Raw genomic sequence first — 12469 nt, forward strand, 5'->3', positions numbered from 1 at the left:
ATGATCCAAACCTGTCGCAGTAAATTTTACGAGTATGGCAATAAATGCGGACGCCTGCTTGCGAGGGCTCTCAGAGGCCATATTGCCGCTTCCCATGTCCCTGCTGTCAAAAATCCAACGGGCCACATGGTGCACACTAATGAGGAAATCGCCTCCTCCTTCCACTCTTTTTACTCCCGATTGTATAACCTTCCTTGACCCCATGATGCGGAGGTTGACCTGACCCCCGATTCACTATCTCGTGGCCCTAAATTGTCTACTGAACAAAGCGCCAGCTTAGAGGCCCCGTTCACAGAAACGGAGTTACAGGGCGTGATCAAGTCCTTACCAGGTGGTAAGAGCCCAGGTCCTGACTGATTTACCGCCAGTTTCTTAAAGTCTTTTTCGGCTCCCCTCACTCCCTTTCCGTTGAAGGTCTTCAATGCTGTGTCCTCTGGATGCCCTTTTCCGGCGCAATCTACCATGGCCCACATTGCAGTCATCCCCAAGCCCGACAAGGACCCACACCTCTGCGCCAGCTATCGTCCCATTTCTTTGCTGAATGTGGACCTTAAGTTATTCAAATAAATTATTTCCTTTATTGGATATCCAAAAACATTAAATTACCCATTTTTGTACTTCGATGTCTGGATCATCACAGAACCACCAGGTAAGATGGGTTCATTTTTAATTATTGTTATTTATTTGTTGATGAAATGACGTATATTTCTTTTAGCAGTGATTTGTTTATGTTTCTTTCCCTTCTTTGACACCGGTGGTGGGCTGCCTATACTTATGCAGCCACACGGTGGTTCTTTTCCTGTTATGTGTTTTAATATGGATACTGATCTTCTATGTATTCCTGTTTTTGGTTCTGGGTTTTTTCAGTATGTTCTGAATACCTGGATAACATGTACCTTGGAATATGGAGCTTTCTGGTTTATGGACTGATATGAGAAAAACTTGCGGCATCAAACATACAGGGCATCAGGAGAAAAAAGTATGAGAGAGAAAAAGTGAAGAAAAAAGAGAGAAAAAGAAGAAAAAGATGTGGAGAAGATCAAGGTGGTCTGGATCTTTCCTATCTGTGGAAACTCCTGAACATGTATATAAACAGGGACACTATACAGTGTCCCCTTGTTTATAGACATAGTCAGAGAAACGATTAAAGGGTTCTTGGAATGGGGTATATGTTGGTTGGGTTTTAAATGACTATAGTGATTTAAATATGAAAGGGCGAGCTGGGCTCTTATACCATCAATGTAACTCTCCTTCACGGAGCACTGGCACTGGGCACCTTTATACTTACACACCCTTTTACTTTTTTTCTTCATTTCTATTTTCTTTCACGCACTTGCACTTGCACTTGCACTTTAATAATTGGTGGTATCAGAACACATTTGGACCCTGAATAGTTATTTGAGGTATGGGTCTACATGTGACCAATTGGATCTTATGTATTAACTTAATGGTTCCTGTGTCGGGATACTTCCATGCTGCAAATTAGATGATGGCAGATATTACGGAATGTCACAGATGTGTCATCAATAATTGATTTTTAATAATCATACATGCACTGGATTCTTGGGGGGGGGGTTTATCATTATGATGTAATCAACACTAAAGTATTTTAAGTACTGTATCGTATTTGTTACACTATGTGGGATATGCAGTATTTGTTCTGTATAATCAATATAATATGTATAATTTTACACAATTAGGTATACACTAAATTGTATATGCACAGGTTATTTTTATTATTTGTAGAGATATATGCCCCAATTTTATGGGTCATATAGAATACCCAACTATTCATGTACAGCAGAGAGGGATGACAACAAGCTATATAGTTATGGACCTTATTTCTCCGTAGGTGGGATGTAATAGTAACATTGAGGATTTAAGATGCCGCTGATCCGATCATGTGACCCGCCTCGTGACTCGGTTGCTAGGAAATGAGGATGCCATGGGAGTACAGAGGGTGACGTCACTCTCTGGCGCCGCTACCTTGTGAGACCGAGTCATGATGCGGATCGCATGGTGGTATGCGATCATCCGAGTGCTACCCATGATCCAATACATAATCACAAGGAGTGATACGGAGGTATAGTAGAAAGAGAAAAGCAGTAGTGGTTGATGCTCAGGATTGAATGGTGCGGCGCTAAGGTCCGGAGAGGTAGGTGAGCGGTGCCAATATTTTGAGATCAGGTGACTGATGACGTGACTGAACATGACTGACTATTGGTTGGGCACTCCCCCCGCTGCCAGGAGCAGCTGATCCGCTCAATTATGGAAAGCTGGGTAGGTGTGTTTTGATTGGTTGAACCTAGATGTCAGGGTATATAGGAGGTCAGTATGGAGGAGTTCAGTATGCCCCAAGAGGAAGCATTAGCGAAACGATCGTCCGGCGGCTGCTTCAGACCAGGGTCAGTAGGTACAAATTGCACTTGCACTTTAAACTGTGTTTTTCTCCCCCGCTCCTTTTGCAGTCCCTGCTTGGTGTGGGCTGCACCCAGGCTTACACTCCCTTAAATGTTTGGAGTGTTGTTGTATGCATGCCCTGGGTGCTACTACTACTATATGTGCCCCACTAAGCTGATACTGCTTTATTTGTGTATGGGGGGATACTAGTCCCTTATTGGTTTGAAGCTTACTCTGTTTTTATACAATTATTTGTAACACCGTAGTGTTCCCATTATGTGCTGTTTTTGTATATGTTTTAATTGATATACCATTTAATGTTTTTGGATATCCAATAAAGGAAATAATTTATTTAAATTGCTCTCTGTGTGGTTGCTCTTTGAGCTGTGTAGGTGATAATACGAATAACTCCATGCGAGATATTTATGATATAGTTGTTTTTGGTGTTTTACCTTAAGTTATTCGCCAAACTGCTTGCCAACAGACTAAATACGTTCCTGCCCTTTTTGATACACCCTGACCAGGTAGGCTTTACCCCCGGGAGGGAAGCCCGTGATAATACCCTCAGAACACTAGACATCGTCCACCACGCCCCTTATGATCTTATCCCTTGACACGGAAAAAGCCTTAGTTTAGTGATGGAGCACCTCCTTGCTTCTATCCGTGAAAATCCAGACATTGCTGGGGTCAAGATAGGTAGCGTGGAGCATAAATGCGCAGCCTTTGCGGATGACCTTTTATTGTACATAACCAACCCACGTATTGCGCTCCCGTCCTTACTCCGTGAACTCATTGGTTTCAGCGAATGGACGAACTTTAAAATAAATATGTCCAAGTCCGAGGCCCTGAACGTCTCCTTGTCTCAGGAATTAGTTTCCTCCCTTAAATCCTCGTTCCCTTTCACCTGGCCGCCCGTGGGAATAAAGTATCTGGGCATAAAAGTCTCGGCGGACCTCTCCCAGCTCTTTCAGATGAACTTCTCTCCGCTTCTCCGGCGGTTCCAGGCGGATCTGGACTCCTGGCATCGCCGCGACTTCTCATGGTTCGGCAGGGTCAGTATCCTGAAGATGAACTTGCTGCCAAAGCTGCTCTACCTCCTGCAGACCATCCCTATCCGATTGATGTCAACCTACTGGTTGCAGTTGAAACAATGCTTTACGCGGTTTGTGTGGGCCCCAGGCAGGCCACGGATGAAATATGAAATACTGACTAGGTCCAAGGAGTTGGGGGGGGGGTGTCTGCCGGACTGTAGATTGTATTATTATTCCACGGTGTATGCCAGACTTCTAGATCTGCTGAGAGTGAACTCCACTAAGACATGGGTCCACATGGCACGGGATTCCTCCCCTACCTCGCTCTCGGCGCTTCCTTGGTTGATCGGGTCGTCTAGCGTCTCTGCCCCAAGCCCCTCTTTCACGGTCAACCATACCCTCGCAATACTCGCCTCCATACATAGCCGCCTTTCCCTCATTGATGCTACGGGTCCTTTAACCCCAATCACAGATCTCCTTCCCGCCTGGAAGCTCCTCTCGTCCCTTTCTGACAGGCACAAGCTTGCGCCCTCCGATTTTGTCACGTCCTTAGCGGGTCATCTTTAAAATCCCTTAATCAGCTAATAGAACCTTCTGCTACTCGCCCTAGACACACTTTTGAGTACCTCCAACTTCAACACTTCTACTCATCCATGCGCAAAACCCATGTTCTGTCTAGAGCCCTTACTGCGTTTGAACAAATGTGCTTAGCCCCATCGACCGGTATTTAGGGGCATCTCCACTATATACAACCTGCTCATACTGCAACACTCTTCCCACCTTCCCCCCTTTTGCCAAGCCTGGGAACGCGACTTAGGCGTCCAACTCACCCCTTCTCAGTGGAAGAGAGCCTTCTTCCTGGCCCACAAGGCGCTGATTTCCAGAAAGGCGCAGGAAACAAACTACAAGGTCCTCTCCAGGTGGTACAGGGTGCCCACTCCTTTACATAAATGGTTCCCGTCTGTATCCGATAGATGCTGGAGATGTCTGTCAGAGGAAGGCACCATGATCCATGTCTGGTGGCAATGCCTCACCCTGCGTCCTTTCTGCGACTCCATACACAAAATCACACGGACAGTGACAGGGATTCCGATACCTAACACTCCTGAATCCCTCTTGTTGTTCATCTTTGACCTGACTATCCCAGCTTATAAGGCCTCCCTTCTGAAATATATGCTTCAAGCTGCAAAAACGGTTATCCCCCGTCATTGGAAATCACCCCCCCCCCCCCCTTTACTGAAGGAGTGGTTCGAGGAAATTGCTCTCCACCAGAGGATGGAGGACCTAATCTGTATCACCCCGCTGGACGTTGCCCGTTACACAAAGGCGTGGAGCCCTTGGGAGACGTTCAGCACTTCTGACGAGTTCCGGGATGCCTATCTGTAGCAAGCGCATTTGTCTGTACCCTGCCTCCCCTCCCCACCTTTCTCCCTCTTGTTTCTTTTCTGTTGTTTCTAATGTTTCCTGACATTTTGTGCTTCATTTTCTTCAGAATTTTCTTCTGCTTTCTACTGCTGATATTGTATTCTGATTATCCTAAACTCATTGCTTAGTATTGTATATTTCATTATGCATTTCTGTCATTGTTTTCTCAGAAAATTCAATAAAAACCTTGAATGAGAAAAAAAAAATGCAGAACCCCTTTAATAAAGGTTGTTATTTTGTACAAAGGCCACATAGACTGGTGCCTATGGAAGCGGAAGTAAAATGGGCTCTTTTAGTTTCAAACGTTTTTGGGTTTGCTGTATTTGTATGTGTCTCACCTAGTTAACTTTTAAAATGCCTGTAATGATTTCCTTCACATTACTTGTGGACTACTCCTAGGGTCGTTATCTAAGTGCCCCCCATGGGCTTTATCCTTTAACTGCAGGGGAACCACCAGGCTGCTATCTGGTCAGTAGCCTACTGACCAAGGGACAAGCTGAAGGCAGGCAGAGTTTGTGCAATCCAAAGTCAATTTGAGGGTCAGTATTGAGATCAGGTAGAGGTCAGGTCAGACAGTGAAGGGTCAAATCCAGAGACAAGCAGAAGTCGGTACACAGGAGAGCAAACAAGACAAATAGTGGACCTTTGCAGGGAACTAGACAACTAGAACATATTGCTCAGGCACCCTCCCACAGGGCAAGGTGCCTTAAATAACCCAGGGGCAGACATCCGTAGGTTGGGGAAGATCTAGGTGCGCACTGGTGCTGCAAGAGGAGAAGGGAGCATGCATGCTCTATGAGCAGAGAGTAAGTGTAGACCAATAGCATGCCTCAGCCGACATGTAGTAGAAGAAGCAGCACATACCGAGCAGCCATACTTGCCGGGAGGGAGGATGAGGCAAGCAGGCATGGACTGCCAGGTTCCCAACAGGGGTAGGAAGGTGATCGTTGCAATGGCTGCCAGGAGAGAGGCCGTGGCAGGCGCACTGTGATAGCAGTTGTGTATATCTTCTATTCAGGTCTGTAGGACCCTATAGAGCAGGGGTCAGCAACCTTTGGCACACTTGCTCAGCTGTTCTCAGACAAATGAAACATGCTGGGAGTTGTACTTTCACAACAGCTGGAGCGCCGGAGATTGCTAATCCCTGCTATAGAGCTACAGAATGCTCTGCACTTGACGGACCACTGCTGCCTTATGATGTTTGGTAACACAGTTATTCTAGAAGACACACCAAAGACACTCTCACAATCAGTGTTGGACTGGGGTACCTAGGGCCCAGCAGTAAAAATTTATTATGGTGGCCCACCTTTTGATACATTCAAATATAATAAATAATCTAACATGTTTTTTATATGCTAAAAAATGTTTTATATGCTAAAAAATGTTTTTTATATGAACATAGGCTGGTTGAGGTGCTGTACATTGGATATATTCACAGAAAACATATTTTTAATTTTTTTTGTCTTTTTCTATTTCATGTTGGCAGTAATATGCCATTGAAAAATAAACACAAAATATTGTCCTTCTGTAGGCATCAGCACAGAGATGTGATGAGAAAGATGTTATCTGCTAGTAGAATATTAGATGTAGAATTGGGATGGCATTATGATAGCGCTATTGTTCTCTAGAAAAAGATGCCCACAGAGTGCATTGCACTTAACTGTGCAATGCTCTAATTGAGTTACTCATCCTACTTCCCCTTTCTGACCACAGTGAATGGTCTGACTGAGAAAGTCAAGTCAGGCTATCTACTGTGCTAAAAGTCCAAACAGGTAGAATACAAATACATGGAGTGACTTAAAAAATGTTATCCAGAAAAAAGAAACACCAGTTTTTTTTTTGTTTTTTTTGTACAAACCGGATTCCAAAAAAGTTGGGACACTAAACAAATTGTGAATAAAAACTGAATGCAATGATGTGGAGATGGCAAATGTCAATATTTTATTTGTAATAGAACGTAGATGACAGATCAAACGTTTAAGGCTACTTTCACACTAGCGTTCGGAGCGGATCCGTCTGATGTTTCATCAGACGGATCCGCTCCGATAATGCAGACGTTCGCATCCGTTCAGAACGGATGCGTCTGCATTAAAACTTAGAAAATTTTCTAAGTGTGAAAGTTGTCTGAGCGGATCCGTTCAGACTTTCCATTGTAAGTCAATGGGGAACGGATCCGCTTGAAGATTGAGCCATATGGTGTCATCTTCAAGCGGATCCGCCCCCATTGACTTACATTATAAGTCTGGACGGATCCGCTCGCCTCCGCACGGCCAGGCGGACACCCGAACGCTGCAAGCAGCGTTCAGCTGTCCGCCTGGCCGTGCGGAGGCGAGCGGAGCGGAGGCTGAACGCCGCCAGACTGATGCAGTCTGAGCGGATCCGCATCCATTCAGACTGCATCAGGGCTGGACGGAAGCGTTCTGCTCCGCTCGTGAGCCCCTTCAAACGGAGCTCACGAGCGGACAGCAGAACGCTAGTGTGAAAGTAGCCTAATCCGAGTAAATGTTCATTTTAAAAGAAAAATACGTTGATTCAAAATTTCACGGTGTCAACAAATCCCCAAAAAGTTGGGACAAATAGCAATAAGAGGCTGGAAAAAGTACATTTGAGCATAACGAAGAGCTGGAAGACCAATTAACACTAATTAGGTCAATTGGCAACATGATTGGGTATAAAAAGAGCTTCTCAGAGTGGCAGTGTCTCTCAGAAGCCAAAATGGGTAGAGGATCACCAATTCCCACAGAAAGATAGTGGAGCAATATCAGAAAGGTGTTACCCAGCGAAAAATTTCAAAGACTTTGCATCTATCATCATCAACTGTGCATAACATCATCCGAAGATTCAGAGAATCTGGAACAATCTCTGTGCGTAAGGGTCAAGGCCGTAAAACCATACTGGATGCCCGTGATCTCCGGGCCCTTAAACGACACTGCACCACAAACAGGAATGCTACTGTAAAGGAAATCACAGAATGGGCTCAGGAATACTTCCAGAAACCATTGTCAGTGAACACAATCCACCGTGCCATCCGCCGTTGCCAGCTGAAACTCTACAGTGCAAAGAAGAAGCCATTTCTAAGCAAGATCCACAAGCTCAGGCGTTTTCATTGGGCCAGGGATCATTTAAAATGGAGTGTGGCCAAATGGAAGACTGTTCTGTGGTCAGACGAGTCACGATTTGAAGTTCTTTTTGGAAATCTGGGACGCCATGTCATCCGGACCAAAGAGGACAAGGACAACCCAAGTTGTTATCAACGCTCAGTTCAGAAGCCTGCATCTCTGATGGTATGGGGTTGCATGAGTGTGTGTGGCATGGGCAGCTTGCATGTCTGGAAAGGCACCATCAATGCAGAAAAATATATTCAGGTTCTAGAACAACATATGCTCCCATCCAGACGTCATCTCTTTCAGGGAAGACCCTGCATTTTTCAACAAGATAATGCCAGACCACATTCTGCATCAATCACAACATCATGGTTGTGTAGGAGAAGGATCCGGGTACTGAAATGGCCAGTCTGCAGTCCAGATCTTTCACCTATAGAGAACATTTGGCGCATCATAAAGAGGAAGGTGCAACAAAGAAGGCCCAAGACGATTGAACAGTTAGAGGCCTGTATTAGACAAGAATGGGAGAGCATTCCTATTTCTAAACTTGAGAAACTGGTCTCCTCGGTCCCCAGACGTCTGTTGAGTGTTGTAAGAAGAAGGGGAGATGCCACACAGTGGTGAAAATGGCCTTGTCCCAACTTTTTGGGGATTTGTTGACACCATGAAATTCTGATTCAACATATTTTTCCCTTAAAATGGTACATTTTCTCAGTTTAAACTTTTATTCCGTGATTTATGTTCTATTCTGAATAAAATATTAGAAGTTGGCACCTCCACATCATTGCATTCAGTTTTTATTCACGATTTGTATAGTGTCCCAACTTTTTTGGAATCCGGTTTGTAAAAAAAAAAAAAAAAGAGGCATAGAATATTCACATATAGGCTGTTAATATGTGGGGGGGGGGGGAATTTGATGGGGGCCTTTAAGTGTCAGTACAAATACAAGCACTCTCCTGTGAAATACTTATGTAATTATTTTAGTACTATATGTGTCTCCCAGGGACTCCGCAAGGATCATATAAAGAAATCAAATAAAATAAGAATATGTTATTAAATGTTTCCTACATTATTGGGAAACTGGGAGCAATAAGATTTTTCTTTCGAGCTTAGAAAAAAGTACTTACTTTTAATGATCAGTAGGTGGCACTACATTACCTCTTAGTTGAGTACCTTCAGAGAACACCACATATTACATATGCACTATCCTTTTTCTTATTTATAGCTATTTGTAATTGAATTTCTAATTATTCAGCACTGTGTATAAACTCCATGAGAAATGCCCCAAATAAACCTCCCTACCAACAACTTTTTTTACAACTGCAATTTTCTTTGGTGTGACAACAGAGGATACGTACAGAAATGTCTCCTGAATATGACAGATATTATGTGCCACTATAGTCCTGAAAATAATCATTATGCCCAATAAAAGAAAATCAGCGTCATGAACTTGTAGCAAAACAAAAGTTAGATTCCCATATTTCCCGGTAGTCATAAATAATACATTCATATGGACAGTGCGTTATTTAGCATTGTCGCCTCGTAGGTCTGAAGTCCTGTTTTTGAATCAGAACAAGGACAACATCTGCATGAAGTCTGTATGTCCTCCTTATGTTGGCATGAGTGTCCTCCTGGTCTCCTCTCACCCCAAAAACCAATTGGTAGGTTAATTGGTTTTCCATGAAACTTCTCCTATTATATATGTGTTTCAGGTTGGTATATTAGATTGTGCGCCCCTTTGGGTCAGATGTAATGACAATCTCTATACAGTGCTGCAGATAATCAACATGAATAAATAGTGTCTAATATCATTTAATTCCTGGCCAGGTTAGAGTGACTTCTAGGCCAGGGCTGCCAAAAGAAAGTAGGGCTCACACCCACCTGTCAAATACCGTCCTACTTTCTGCCAGTCACTATAAATGAAGGCTCTTTTCTGTGAGGTCAAACTGCATGTGCTGTGCATCGGCCCGCAGGGGAAGCGTGAAGTGGAGAAAATAGGAGTGGTAGCTGCAGCAATGAGGGTGATTGTAGTCCTCATGGTGGCTAATCCCTGCTCCAGCGCACTTCTGGGCTGTGCGGGCAGTGAATGGAGGGGCGCACCCTTTGTTGCCCTTGGAGCAAACCCTGGTTTTGCAGTTCCTGCCTGTTAATGGTTGGGGTGCCCTTGATAGTGCATGGTTGGCTGGATGCAAGACAAGAGGACTGGTGCAGGGTCTGGCTTTGGGGGGAGGAACAGGGCACCATGCCCAAAGTGACCCCCTTCTAGTGGCCTTCCAGAGGTCGGGAGTTTATGGCAGGGCACAGGAACATATGCCTTCCATCCTCACCGTTCAGCCTCATAGGCCGCAGGAAACTAGGCCCGAAGCCTATGAAAAAGTAGAATGGCGCAGGGGGTCACAATGACATCTTGTCATCTTGCAGCCTGAGACCCGGCACAGAAAGTCGCTACTCTTCCAGCCTGTGGTCTGCATCACAGATGGTGGCAGTTAAGTATTTTTTTTAATACTATACCTTGGTATTACTGGGTGCACTATGGGGCGAGGTGAAGAGGAGCATTATATGTACTGGCACTACAGGGAAGACATTATATTCTGGTACTACAGGGGGCATTATATACTGGCACTACAGGGGGCAGAGGAACATTACATACTGACATTACGGGGGGAGCATTATATATATATATATATATATATATATATATTGGCAGTACAGGGGACACAACAGGGGCAATATTATTTACTGGCACTATGGGGGAATATTATATACTGCTACTACATGGGGGATGTAGGAGCATTATATATTGGCACTACAGGAGGAAATTATATACTGGCACTACAGGGGGGAGTGGAGAAGCATTATATACTGGCACTACGGGGGAGGGGGCGGTAAAGCAATATATACTGCCATTAAGTGGGGATGGAGCAGAATTATATACTAGCACTACTGGAGGGGGGGCAGAGAAGCATTATACACTGCGTGCAGAATTATTAGGCAAATGAGTATTTTGACCACATCATCCTCTTTATGCATGTTGTCTTACTCCAAGCTGTATAGGCTCGAAAGCCTACTACCAATTAAGCATATTAGGTGATGTGCATCTCTGTAATGAGAAGGGGTGTGGTCTAATGACATCAACACCCTATATTAGGTGTGCATAATTATTAGGCAACTTCCTTTCCTTTGGCAAAATGGGTCAAAAGAAGGACTTGATAGGCTCAGAAAAGTCAAAAATAGTGAGATATCTTGCAGAGGGATGCAGCACTCTTAAAATTGCAAAGCTTCTGAAGCGTGATCATCGAACAATCAAGCGTTTCATTCAAAATAGTCAACAGGGTCGCAAGAAGCGTGTGGAAAAACCAAGGCGCAAAATAACTGCCCATGAACTGAGAAAAGTCAAGCGTGCAGCTGCCAAGATGCCACTTGCCACCAGTTTGGCCATATTTCAGAGCTGCAACATCACTGGAGTGCCCAAAAGCACAAGGTGTGCAATACTCAGAGACATGGCCAAGGTAAGAAAGGCTGAAAGACGACCACCACTGAACAAGACACACAAGCTGAAACGTCAAGACTGGGCCAAGAAATATCTCAAGACTGATTTTTCTAAGGTTTTATGGACTGATGAAATGAGAGTGAGTCTTGATGGGCCAGATGGATGGGCCCGTGGCTGGATTGGTAAAGGGCAGAGAGCTCCAGTCCGACTCAGACGCCAGCAAGGTGGAGGTGGAGTACTGGTTTGGGCTGGTATCATCAAAGATGAGCTTGTGGGGCCTTTTCGGGTTGAGGATGGAGTCAAGCTCAACTCCCAGTCCTACTGCCAGTTTCTGGAAGACACCTTCTTCAAGCAGTGGTACAGGAAGAAGTCTGCATCCTTCAAGAAAAACATGATTTTCATGCAGGACAATGCTCCATCACACGCGTCCAAGTACTCCACAGCGTGGCTGGCAAGAAAGGGTATAAAAGAAGAAAATCTAATGACATGGCCTCCTTGTTCACCTGATCTGAACCCCATTGAGAACCTGTGGTCCATCATCAAATGTGAGATTTACAAGGAGGGAAAACAGTACACCTCTCTGAACAGTGTCTGAGAGGCTGTGGTTGCTGCTGCACGCAATGTTGATGGTGAACAGATCAAAATACTGACAGAATCCATGGATGGCAGGCTTTTGAGTGTCCTTGCAAAGAAAGGTGGCTATATTGGTCACTGATTTGTTTTTGTTTTGTTTCTTAATGTCAGAAATGTATATTTGTGAATGTTGAGATGTTATATTGGTTTCACTGGTAAAAATAAATAATTGAAATGGGTATATATTTGTTTTTTGTTAAGTTGCCTAATAATTATGCACAGTAATAGTCACCTGCACACACAGATATCCCCCTAAAATAGCTAAAACTAAAAACAAACTAAAAACTACTTCCAAAAATATTCAGCTTTGATATTAATGAGTTTTTTGGGTTTATTGAGAACATGGTTGTTGTTCAATAATATAATTAATCCTCAAAAATACAACT

The sequence above is a fragment of the Bufo bufo genome, chromosome 4 (genome assembly GCF_905171765.1).
Source record: "Bufo bufo chromosome 4, aBufBuf1.1, whole genome shotgun sequence".
NCBI classification, from domain to species: domain Eukaryota; kingdom Metazoa; phylum Chordata; class Amphibia; order Anura; family Bufonidae; genus Bufo; species Bufo bufo.